The following is a 13,685-nucleotide window of genomic DNA, read 5'->3' as shown; positions in this document are numbered from 1 at the left end:
TCCCTCCGGACTACGCCGGAAGGTAGGGCGGAAGGCCCTCTTCAGCCTGCTTTCAGGAATCGTGGGAATGGGCGGGTGGTGGTTCAGATGAGAAAGTTGAGACGGACGAAATGAAGACAGACGAGAATGAAAGATTATCTGTGGAATATTACTGCCCTAGCATTTGCTTAAGTGATCCAAGGAAACCACAGAAAAACTTGTACCAAGGCAGACGGACCCGAAATCGAACCGGCGTCCTCCGAATGCTAAGCAATGGTCTAAACCATGTACAAAAAAAAACTTTTGGGTGTTTCATTCCCACCAGCCAGTAATACTGGTGGGCGGGCAGTCCCTCCGGACTATGCCGGAAGATAGGGCGGAAGGCCCTCTTCAGCCTGCTTTTAGGTATCGTGGGAATGGGTGGGTGGTGGTTGGGGTGAGAAAGATGAGATGGACGAAATGAAGACAGAAGAGAATGAAAGATTATCTGTGGAATATTACTGCCCCAGTATTTGCCTAAGTGATCCAAGGAAACCACAGAAACACTTGGACCAAGGCAGACGGACCCGGAATCGAACCGGCATCCTCCCGAAAGTTAGGCCATGCCGCTCGGTCCCCCCATGTACAACTTAACGACTCACTTAAATACATTTTGCACCCCCTGAAGAGAGGGAGGGTGAATAAACTGTCTCCAGTACAACCATGAACATTGTTCCTCAAGAGGACAGATATTTTGACCGGAAGGGTCCGGCAAAAGTACCTGGAGTGTAATAAATGTTTAAAAAATAGGCACAGCAAATGTCTCTAACAAATTTAACATCAAATTAAAATATTTCTAGTAAACTCCAGTAATGCATTGAAATATATCATAAAATTAATTCTGAACAATTATGGTCAGAACATAATATATTTTGTAGGCGAGAAAATAAATTAAGGAGTTGTAATTAATGTACGATGTTCGTGAGCGAGAAATGTAAGAAACGATCAGAAAAAGAAAAGAATTAATGAAACCATTTAAGGGCTATTTAGCAACTGGAAGTTTACAACGTCATAAATCAGAGGGGGCAAAATACTCCCACTGCGAATTGGGAAATAGAATACGATTGCAGCGAAAAGAGGGCGGCAAGTGTAAAACTGTCGCAAAGTATTTCTTTCCGAAAACTTTTTCCCGAGCAATTTCCACCCTATTGATCAGCGGCTCTCGGTTCTTTCAAGTCGCGTCCACATTCTATTTGGGATCTTTTTACGGGAGAAGTGTGCCGGCTAAAAGATGACCGAAACTCAATTCATTTACTTCACAACTGGCAGCACTTTACTTACCTGCCGAGTAGGTTACTTTTTGTACTTTGGTTTGCCGACAGTGAAGAATGTAAGTGCTTTCTGGCGTGAGTCAAAAGTAGGAAAATGGTGCAGAGTCACCCTGATGGAGTATCTCTGGCTACTTACTCTGACATCACATAACGATAAACAACCACGACTACGTCTCATTAACTTCTACTTTAAAATTATTTACGATGATAGAAGCAAACAAAGGGTTCCATGTTAGTAGTAGAGATGCACTAGATAGTGACTTTTCCGGGTACCTGATGACCGGCATAACCACCAAAGTTCATGTCTTCGTTTTGATGAGCTTTCCATTAAACAACACCCTCACTAAACCAAAGAAATTTAAATTTTAATTCTTGGTTAATGGATTTTCAAGTTGAAACCGCTGAAATATAATATTCACATCATAAGGTCGTCAGTCTTAAGATTGGTTGGACAAGCACCTCCACTCGTTTATATCCTGAGCTAATCTTCGCATTTCCCTAAAACTGGAACAACCCACATCGTTAACTATTACGAACTAAGCGAACAGTAATCTAATTTAGATCTACCTCTACCCCTTCTAACTTCCGTTTCTACCTCTAATATGTCTCTGACTAGACCTTCATGCCTGAGGGGAACTAACCTATCTCGCCTATTTCTTATTCACTTCCATAGAATCCTTTGTTCTCTTACTCTATCTAAAACCTCTTCATTTCTAACTCTATCCACGGTATCCTCATCATTTACCTGTTACACCGCATTTCGAACGCTTCTAATTTTCTTTTCCGCCACGCCCATGGCTCCAAGCATACATATTTAAGAACATTTTTCGAATTTCTAAATTAACCGTTCGCGAGCATAGAAAAGTAACTTCTTTTTATTAAAGGCGACTCTACCCTGCGCTATCGTCTGCTTTATATCTGACTTCCTAGATACCTAAAATCGGCCACTTCTTCTAATTTTTCGTCTCCTATCTTTATATTCGCCCTTTCCTTACTTTTCCCTCCCTTGCATACCAGTATTTTTGTTTTCATTTATTTATCTTCACAGTACTGTTTTTTTAATACCGCTTCTATTTTATTTAAAGCTATCTCTAACTTCTCCTTGCTAATCTAAGCAAACTAATCTTTTACCCCTGTATATCTATCCCCACAGATGTACTATCTCTAATGATGTTGATCGCGTTTTCGATGTATAGATTAAAAAGTAGCGCTAACAATGTGCATTCCTGTTTGACTCCCTTCCTAATATTTACTTCTCTACGTTGCAACCCCATTTCTATAACTGCCTGTTGTTCTTCATACAAACTATTACTCTTCTATCCTTGTAACTCATCCCTTCTTCCACCCTTTTTTTCCATCCTCTTCTGTACAATTATAGTTAAAATTTTTGACGCATGGGAAGTTAAGCTAATTGTTCTAGATGTCTGGCACCTATCCGCGGCTCTCTTTTTATGTACAGTTACTACCACGTTTCGTTTATAAACCTCTGGAACTTTCCCCGTCTCGTAAATGTGACTAACTAGCTTAAACATACGATCTCTAACCTCTTGTCCTGCACGTTTTAGCATTTCCCCCTGTATCCCATCTACACCTGGCGCCTATTCTTTAAGTTTTTTAATATTCACAAACACTAAAAATCTGCAATGTGACAAAATCACGCTGATAATAAGTTATCGCTAATCAAAACCTGATATACCAACAGTTCAGTCATACTGATATATTTTTCACACAAGAATAAGTATAGTAATCAATAAATAATACAAATTAGGACAAACCACCTACCCCAATAGGTGGTTCAGATGAGAAAGTTGAGACGGACGAAATGAAGACAGACGAGAATGAAAGATTATCTGTGGAATATTACTGCCCTAGCATTTGCTTAAGTGATCCAAGNCTTTTTTATACTTATTAGCTCGTGTCGATTCCAACATAAATTGAGAATATGAGATCGGGAATAAATTAAATGTCGAGATTTAGTACTTTAAAAAAATTTATTCATTTTCTTCATCTCTGCTTCATAAAAAATGGTTGGTTTCATCCTAATGGCTACATTTTTTTATTATACCCCTCCAACAGAAATTTATTGCAAACTCGATTTATTTAACTCTCGTTCGACTGAGAGGTTCGTTTTTAATTTTTCGGAAAGTCCGCAATCGCACTGAAGGGACCCTTAACTGCGAATGTCTCGTTTGATGAAGGACGAAGTCGTGGCATGAATGATTCGCGAGATAAGAAGGGCTGAAGGGCGAGGGAAGAAATGTAGTGCGAAAGTGGTGCTTGAAAATATTAAAACGTTCTATTTCTTTAACAGTTCGCAGTACTGCAAACGGCAGGCAGCGTCGCAAGAGCTGTTTATTAATTTTCTTCGACCTTATTAAATGAGAGAGGTTTTCACTCAACAAGCGCGAAAATTTAGATGACTGAATCCAAATTATTCCTCTAACAATTTTTAGTGAACGCAATTACTGTTTCCTAGAATAGTCTTTGCAATTGCAATATGATGTCTGGTCTTCTCAGTACAAGAAAAACACATTGAACAAAGAATCTTAAGAAATAGAATTCAAAGCTGAACTCATCCCTCGTTTACTGAATGTAGGTACCTACTGCATGTATTTCTCAATCAGAAAAACGATTGTTCAAAATGTCTAAAGTGAACAGTGTTGCAAATTCATCTCTTCGGGTGAAATGTGCAACAATCTGTTTTTATTTTAAACTGGTGGCGCCTTTGGAGACGGCACATAGATGGGCACAGTTGGTACACATTCCCACTGTTGTATCCCATGTGATGTTAAGTGCCTAATAGTAAAATGAATGAATAAGAAAATGCTATCAACATTGCGCTCCTATTTCAAGAATGACTACAAGTAATCGGCGATTTTTCGCAAAAATATGTAAGCTTGAAATTGTATAGAAGACATGAATATCATTAGAATAAAGAAAATATTGAATAGGTACATGTGTCCTACATTATAAAAAATGCTATTGGAAAAAGATAGTTGGGACCAATTTCGGGTGTACTGTTGGTTGCATATGTTCTAACGAAATTCTATAACCAACAAATTCAGATTGATAGTTGGTTACATATATATCTAAAATGCATATATACATACATTTTGAACGGGCTCAGCCAGAGTTATGCAATAATCGCCCAGCCCCAGTAGATAGTAGTGAACCAACACCTCGTTCTCGCGAGATTTTTTCGTAGAGTTGAGCAGCGGCAGAGGAAAGTTCTGCTCCAGCTTTGAGATCGATTCGGGCGAATTGAGCGAGCGCGTTCCGTTTTAGCGAGTCTCTCGCCTCTTTTGCTCGCCAGTGCCGACGCGGACGTCGCTTATAGCGGGTGCTTCAAACGACGCCAAGCGTCGACGACGTTGATCCTTTACAACCCGAATTGTCACTAACGGAAGAAAGTATCGGGTTATCGTACCGAAAATTTTCAAAAGACTTGTTTTTCGATCAAGTTTTGACTGAAACGAGTGTGTGAAACACGAGTTCGTGATAATAAGATACAATTCGTTTCATTTGGGAGCGAACTTAATATTTGTAAGTTTGTTGCAGATTTTTTTTGTGTAACGTGTTATTGAAAGCAGGAGAAGCGATCAACTTTATTGCGATGCTCAGAATTTCATAAAAATGTTACTTAGATATTTAAGAGTACGGAAAAATAAAGATTTTTACCAAATTTATTTTAAATGCTGATCAAAAATGAAAAAAGAAAAAAGTTGTAAAGTTCACTGTATTTGCAGGCCCTAACAAATCAGATTATGCATGTCGTATTTGACAGTTGGATGTCTTACTATAAATATTTTCTTATAGGTAATTAAACTACCGTTTCCGTGACAAGACATTAGATATCAATCTATACTTGCTCCCCGGCTTCTCTTTTACAGAAATTTCGACCATAAAACTGTAATATAGTATTAGAAAGGAAATATGTAATTGAATCAAATACTGAAGTTACATTTCGAATACAGATCGAATTTTTGAAATAAACAAATATCTAGTAATAAAAAATGGAAGTGACTTAAAAAGTTTTTATTCTCATTTTGAAGGAAAAAGGAAATGTAAATTTATTGTAGAAAAAAGGAAATTTATTTTCAACTTGTAAATGTCTACCAATAAGAAAACTTATCCCAAAAAAACAAAAAGCTCAATTGGGTTGTCAAACTTAATTTTCATTGTTCGAGGTTTATCTGTGTATGAATATTAGATAGGTAGGAAATTTATTTCTTTTTAAACTAACTTTAAATGATACTCTGGAACCAATACAAAGCAAATGAGATAAAGCAGCTGAAATGTTATCTAAATGGAGCTTAATAGAAAATCTTTTCAAATTTTGTCTAACTTAAGTATATACATATTTTTATATTACTTCTATTTTCCTCATTTCCTTATAGCCTAATACTTCCCAAGTGTATTTTTGATTTCATCCCCACATCTTATTAAGATCTGAGATAAATCAACTACCAAATCGCCTTATTTTTTTTTCAATCGAAAACCAACTTTAATTATTTAGAAATAAAGAAGTGATTTTACCAAATGAAGTAATTCTACTCGTTTTAGAAAGGTTTAGGTATTGAAAAGTCTTTTATTGTGGAAATTTCTACAGGAGATATTCTGAGAACACCAAAAGTTACCACTGACAAAGGAAGCCCTTTCAAAGAAATAGCTTTTAGTGCATAAAGAAAAACTTTTACATATGAAACCTTACTGAACACTGATAGATTTTGACCTATCATCCTGGACTCCCTTTGTAGTAAAAAAAATTTTTTTGAAATATTAGGCATGCACTTAATTAATAGATCTTCTAAAAGAAATAGCATTAGAAAAAAATACTCAACAATATTCCTTAATGATTTAAAAAACAACTTTGTTATTAATTAGTATTGATTTGTCTTTTATCTTCGTAAAAAAACGACCTAATGACCGTTAACCATAATAACATTTTGAAAATTGTGATTTCTGATTAGAGGAATGTTTGGAAATTGGTTTTGTATACAGATAGTATAATTTTAAACTTATTGTTCGTGTTCGATGGCCAATCTGTAATTTACAAAGTTCTGGTCGTTGCGATTTATTTATAGGCAGAGTTGATTAGTTCAGAATTTGCCCTAATCCAAGGGTCTATTTTACCTTTCCCTCATCATAAATTAAAAAGATTTACAGGTTCCTTTGTTATTTCCCGTGAGGCCGTATAACGGGATACTTTGGCCATATTTTACAGGGGTAACACAAACGGGAAAAGTGAAGGTGGTATTTTGAACGTTTACAACCACTGAACTGAAGTCCGTAAATCACTATGGCTTAATATGACCCATAAAAAAATGATCGAGTATAATCCACACAGATTATCAACACGCTGAGAAATAACATGGACGATATATCTACATTTCGCAGGAATTTAAGGGGACTCGTTTAAGAAATCATAAATAAGACAATATAAAAATATGAATCTCTCAAATAGTCGCAAAAGAAAATAAATTGACATCACTAAAACAAAACTGTATCTAAATAATAAAGGTTTATTGTGCTTGAAATTGAAACATAAATCCACTGCGGCACCAGCAGCCTGTTTATGGTGGTATAATGATTTATCTAATAATAAAAAATTCGCTGACTGCAGCTGCCCTGATACGGGCCTAAAGACCGTCGTCAGTTGGAGTTGCTTCCTAACGTTTCGCTAGCACAAGTGGCGAAATTCTTCAGTCCACGTCCAGCATCAGAGATGGAACGACCCCTGAAGAAGTTCGCTACTTAAGAAACTAACGAAACGTTAGGAAACAACTCCAACCAATTTGTCAAAAAAACTCGTCATTATATAAAGACACATGAAGACAATACTTTTGGGATATTTTATGGTAGATCTTAAATTAACAAATAATGAAACTAGTTATTGGTTAAACACTAAACAGGTGTTAAATCGCACTTATTTCTTATTAGGAAAGGACTTTTTTGCTTAAACATCTTTTTTCACCATATGAATCTTTGTGATAATATAAGAAAATTTTGGTAAAAAAACTAGGAAACAAAAATTAATAATACATCTAGTAACGCTTGACGCCTTAACGTAAGTACGATAAGGACCTTCGTTCTAAAAAAAAAAAGAAAACTTGATTTCCACCCTATTTCCAACATCTACGCAATTGTTTTTTCTAAAGAAGAAGGAAAATAAAGTTTACTTCTGTCCTGAAACTGCTCGATACTCTAAAATGAAGTTTTTGAACTAAACAGTTTGTATAATCGGGCACATTACGGTTGGGTTGGGACCCACGCGCGCCTGTACCTATGGATTGTCGTAAATATAATCCATTTGTTATACAGTGTAACTTTTATTACTAAAAGGTCAGTCGTTCTGGGAGCTACTAAATCATCCCTTTTCCAAATAAATCACACAAACTGGCAACGCGAGTTTTGGACTAATTACGGTATTTCGTCAAACATTTTAAGGATTGTATAGGGCGAATGTCAAGGGGCAGATTAGCCCCATAAGGACCCATTCCAAGGATTCAAGTTCGGTACCGTCCATTTTATCTGCACTCTCTCTCTCTCTCTCTCTCCATGTCCCTGTTTGTTGTTTCTCTCTCTCTCTTTCTATGATACACATATATAGACCAACACAAACAATAACAGAATCGGTCGCAGGGAACGTAGGATCCTGACAGAAATCCATATGAATATCGCGCAATCCCCAGCTGGTGTTTCGCAAAATTAATACGAAAACAAAGACGGGATGAACATGAGAACGAGGGAACAAAGGCGCCGTGACAACAAAGAAGGTCCGGAGATGAATTAAGTGTTATGGTCGTCGTGTCGTCTGGGAGAAATATTTGCAAGGCGCCCCACAACCACTTACTATACGCATAAACTTACGAACACGTAGACACATACGTGTAAATTATTATTATGTATCCAGTAGCAAGAGGGAATGCCATTATTGGGATGTCAACTTTGCGTCCCTCAATTAAGTCATTACACGAAGGTGGATTTATACGTAATTGGAAAGGATAATAAAATATATCTTGAACGATAAGACGGTTTGTTGGCGACTTTGTTTAGATCTTTTAAGGGAAACAGCCGAGACTTATAATTTACTAGCGACCCGCCTCAGCTTCCACGGGTGCAATTCTGATATTAAATATGTATATTTTTGTTTTGTTTAGATTATTATCGAGAAGGGGAAATCTTCAAAAGATACCCACTGAACATACTAAATATACTACAGAATGTCTTTTTATATACAACATACACAGTTTTTTTGTCATTAGACAATACAAACCGGCTTCCCGGCCGGTACCGCCGCAACCTCTACGTCCCTGCATTTTAAGTCTGTAATATCTTCGAAAATATTCATTTAAATTACATGCTGTAAAGGGCCATATTGATCTATATTAAATGCACAATGTATTTAAAAGTACTTAATTGGATAAGAATTAATGCTGTATTGCCTACAATCGCTTCGTAAATAAGTCATTATTTCTCATAAAAAGTAGATAAAAATGGTTATTACTGTGGGTTATTTTGGTTATTGGGCGGAATTTTTGGAGACCCTTTTAAGATGTACAATATTGTAGTACATTATTTTGATCTATCTCGTAGGGTTCAGCCAGCGTTTGCAATGTAAGCGCAAAAAATGTGTTTATTTACGACATCACATTAGAAACCCCTAAAATTGTCAGTGTTTCCCTACCATATTATGCATGTATTATACATATAAACCTTCCTCTTGAATCAATCTATCTTTTAAAAAAACCGCATCAAAATCCGTTGAGTAGGTAGTTTTAAAGATTTAAGCATACATAGGGACAGACAGCGGGAAAGCGACTTTGTTTTATACTATGTAGTGAAGCTATTGGCAAACGTCTGGACTTAAAAATTAATTTGGACCGTCCGAATATTAAATTTTCTATAATGGATACTGAGCGTCAAAGTCTATCTCCTTATACTCTCTTGGTCAGTCGTTGAAAGAATTGACAGGTTGTTTTACATTTTCCATTGGGCTGAAATAGGGTTTCGAAGTAGTGTATTGCGCGAGTAGATCACGTATTCAACTTCCGAATCTAATGATACGAGTAATTTTAACTAAAGTAGTGAAAAAATTAATTTTGTGTTAAAGCATGAAAATTTGTATTTTTTTTTAATACAAGCAATTCCGATTACAACAATCACCTACTACGTATATCGTAGATTTCTTTTAATAAAAAAAAACATTTTTATGTAAAATAGGGATTTAAGATGCAAATCTGTTGCTTTAATGTAGGGATCAATTTCAGGTCTTATCGCTGCCCTTCCTTTACATGTATCTACTAACTTTTTATATTTACTACATTGTATATAAAATTAGTATGTATTAAATAAAAGTAACACGGCTGACAATGGCTATCATCAGGTTAGAATTACCATAATTTTGGTTAAGTATTAGCTGTTTTAATGATAAGGTAGAATTTCGACATAAGAAAGTTGTTCTCTTTATATTATCCGCCATAAAACTGAATTTATATAAAAGTAGTTAGTAGATGGAGCGGTAAAACTGCGGAAAATTTACGGTTACGACAGATTTATAGGAGTTGCTTTTAAATCATTTTTATCGTCTATACAATGGTTCGCGGTTTAAAATAAAACGGGGACATTAAAATTATTCTCAGAATATCCCCTCTTGAGAACCCCTTTGCTAAACAATGCACACCCTCGAAGCAGAAACTTTTTATGAGTACATATAATAACTAAAGAAACTTGGTAAGATAAAGACCGTATATAATGTATTCATCATCTATTCATATCTTCCTTTTTTAGACATTTATAAGAAATATTGTACCTAGATGAATTTAGTTATTATTTTTTTCTGCGAACTTAATTCAAAAGGATTATCTAACATCGTTAAACTTTTATGACCTAACTTTAAGCGATACATTGCACGTCCAAGTAGAGTAAAAGATAACAAAACTTCTGATTGGACATAACATGAAGAGAAAGCAAAACTGCAGTTTCATCTTTTAGGAAGTAGTCGTTATTACATTTGTTTGATTCTGACCCTGAAGGGGTGTATACGGTGTCGTTCTATTTGCAGTCATTTCACCTTGATGTCAGTAGATTTTGCTGTAAAAGGGTCAGATAACTATCGATTTTGCGTTTAATAAATTTTGGCATTATGGAATATACTGGAAAAATAGGAACTGATTTTGTGATAAAGTAAGAGGACAAAGTTTGATAGGTATACTATTTTTCAAATTATTTGAGATTAACTTCTTGACGATATTATCATCATTGTACAGACGACTCTGTACGTTACACGTCCATTTAAAAAAGAACTTCGGTGTAACTATTTCTATATTTTGTTTTTTGGATATTAACCGTTAAAAGATTGGAATGAAATATTTAGAAACTGCTAAACTATTTATTATATTTACAAAGGATTTAAAATGAACAAAGTTAACGTCTACAATGATACTGCTAGAATGCTTTCTGTACAACTTAAAACTAACTTAAATACATAAACAGACCTCCTGAAGGGAGAGAAGGTGGACAGGCTGTACCAAGCTAGTAATAATTAACAAGTACAGATATTTTGACCCAAGGGGTCCGACAAAGGTACCTGAAGGGCAATAAACTGAACGAAATAAGACATCAAAATTGCCTGAAACATGTTGTTAACGTGGATGAAATATTCGTGTGAATTCCCACATAACTATAGAATTAAAAATACATATATATACAGTCAGGATTGAACAAAGGGAACGTTGTTCCTTCCTTCCTGGGCATATGTTACATACTCACTTAGACCAACGTTACCAGGGCTAGTACAAAGAAAACATAATGGGAGATTACATTTGGGGGTTGATTCGAGAAAGTTGATCCGTACACAGAAGAAATACCAACAGTATCCATTTTTTAAACTTAATTGTTATCTTTTTTGTATTCATAAATTTATTTCTATTGTCTTTAGTAAATAAAAGTGATATAAATGAATAAATCAATGTTTGTTTTCNTTAATTGAATGTTAATATGAACTTATTATTCACGATTTTCGTAAACTGGTCAATCCGCTATCAAAACGTTTTCTGCCTAGTAATTAAATTTACAACCACTCCCTGGCCATGCTACGTAAAATTTCATTGCACGTTTGCAGTTAACTGTTAAACACAGTAGATACACTCCTTTCTTAAACTAAAACATCTGGTAACCGCATTCTTCAATATCCGCTTTTCAATTCAATTTGAACGTTTCCTTATTTATGTAGTAATAAGGTAATTATTTGACTCTTATTATGGTTCCACAGGTCGCTGATTATCGCGCGGTTCGTCGATGCCACAACGTGTCGGTTATGTTGTTATACTGTGGTGGGTATACAAGTATACATACCTATAGGAACCTGTAAATTGAGAGAGAGGTTGGTTTTATTAAGTTGTTGAACACGATAATGCCGGGTTGCACTACGGCAAAGGTGTGGCTACTACTCTCTCAATTAATAATTCTACAGAACCAGTTGGCTTCCTTTTTTTTTGTTTTCGAAAAAGAATAAATGACAAATAATAATGGAAATAACGTTCACGCTAATTGTACAACCTCCTTCCGACTACTCTTTGTGTTTAATTGATTCTGCTACACGCAGATACGTGCACATAATTGACGCTAAACAACGCCCTGTAATCCTAAATAAAGAAATGAACGAGACGATCATACAGATAATTCCTACTCAAATTATGGTACCTTTTTTGAAATCGTTCACATCACCCGATACATTCGTATTGTACTGACTTAATTGACTACATCTGAACGAATGCCGCAGGCAGCTATCGATACGGAGGCGCCTTAAAGACAAAAGAAACTTACAAGAAGTTTGTGAAAACAAAGTCAGAAATGTTCAATATTAAGTGAGAAGTATCCGACAGGGTACAGTTGATACAGTAAGACAGCTGGCATAATATATAAAACAAAACACAATGAATTTCATTTATTACGACCTTGGTTATAGCGATCATTTTGCTATAGCGACATTAATCTAAGTCCCTTGAATTTAAGACATACTTTATTACAAAATTCATATGGCTATAGCGACTTATGTAACAGATAGTCGGATATAACGCCGAGTTCGGGCGTAGCAACTGTTTTTAATAAATTATTTGTAACAAATCCCTACAAATCCCATGCAGATACAGCTACCGGAGTCAGCCACCAGACACAAAGTGCTTTCTTATGTTTTATTTACGTCCCTTCCATAGAGTCCTCTGTTCTCCCAATTGCCTGAAACATGTTGTTAACGTGGATGAAATATTTTTGTGAATTCCCACATAACTATAGAATTAAAAATATATGTATATACAGTTAGGAACTGAACAATCATCATGGAGTTTTCGAAATTATGAGCCAAGTATCCCAACTTTTCGATTCTAATAGAAGTATACCATAAATAGTAGTCGACTCAAGGAATTCATTTGCTTACTACTTAGAATAGAGAAAGATGGAAAAAAAGAATGTTCCTATTCGACTCATTGGTAGAGAGCATAGTATTGTACGGAGCGGAAATTTAGGGGTAGGAAGAAAGAAAAGAAATTGAAAGCATTCAAGACAGATACATAAGATGGATTTTAAAAATAGACACACAAATACACCGAAATACTTATTACAAGAAGCAACAAAAACAGAAATATTGACAATAAGATATTCAAAAAGTGCTAAAATCAGAAGACAATGTCACGGAGAAAATGAAAAACGAAAATTTACCTAAATATTAAAGGGGTATTTACAATTTATTCCACTAGCCCGTTGCTTCGTAAGCGAAAATAATAAAAATTACAATTTGTAGACGAATTTGTAAAAATAGAATCCCAGCAGAAATAAATTTACTAAATATTACACATTTGAAATAATTTTTAAAGAAACATGTCAAAATAGAGATTATTGCAAGTTACCTAATAAATTCTACTATTTCTACGGCAAATTCAGTCACTTACAATCGAAAATGGTAATTTTTGCGTTGTCATAAAAATTTAGTTTTGTCCATGCACCTAACTATTGCAGACAAAAAAATACAACTTGAAAAATATAATATCCAAATCCAAATACAGGGAATACAGTGTATCTGTTAGATATTAGCTGCAACAGCAACTGAGGTATTTTAAACCCTAGACAAGGCCTTAGCTGATGAGAACGAATAAGATCGAAATTCCGATCTGCGGCTACGGTAGTTCCGATATATTTTTTAGCAAGAATGTAAACGTTCTTGAAAAAAACCGCTTTTATGCCATTGCTGCAGCACGAATCCTTAATACAAATAAAACTCTATACTATGAATATTGAATTCGAATTGGTATAATTAATAAATAAAATAACGGTAAAGGTTTAGATGACCCCCATAACTTTTTATGGGGGTGAGACCGCCATGAACTTTTATGGTATAGT

General features: G+C 35.2%; 1 protein-coding gene and 1 long non-coding RNA gene across 3 annotated transcripts in view; one reads left to right on the top strand and one right to left on the bottom strand.

The window, feature by feature from the left end:
• Positions 1 to 13,685, bottom strand: part of LOC112904151 — a 129,333-nt gene that overhangs the window by 57,223 nt on the left and 58,425 nt on the right. The window lies entirely within an intron of this gene.
• LOC108737493 (neuroligin-1-like) overlaps positions 4,629 to 13,685 on the top strand; it is a 279,274-nt gene continuing 270,217 nt past the window's right edge. Inside the window, exon 1 of the mRNA XM_018470359.1 lies at positions 4,629 to 4,832. The gene's annotated coding sequence lies outside the window, so the exon portion shown is untranslated. The remainder of the gene's footprint in view (positions 4,833 to 13,685) is intronic.

This window comes from Agrilus planipennis, unplaced genomic scaffold, assembly GCF_000699045.2.
Source record: "Agrilus planipennis isolate EAB-ADULT unplaced genomic scaffold, Apla_2.0 scaffold117, whole genome shotgun sequence".
Classification (NCBI taxonomy): Eukaryota; Metazoa; Arthropoda; class Insecta; order Coleoptera; family Buprestidae; genus Agrilus; species Agrilus planipennis.
Note: the sequence above shows the minus strand (reverse complement) of the source record. Positions and strands in the feature narration are given on the sequence as shown.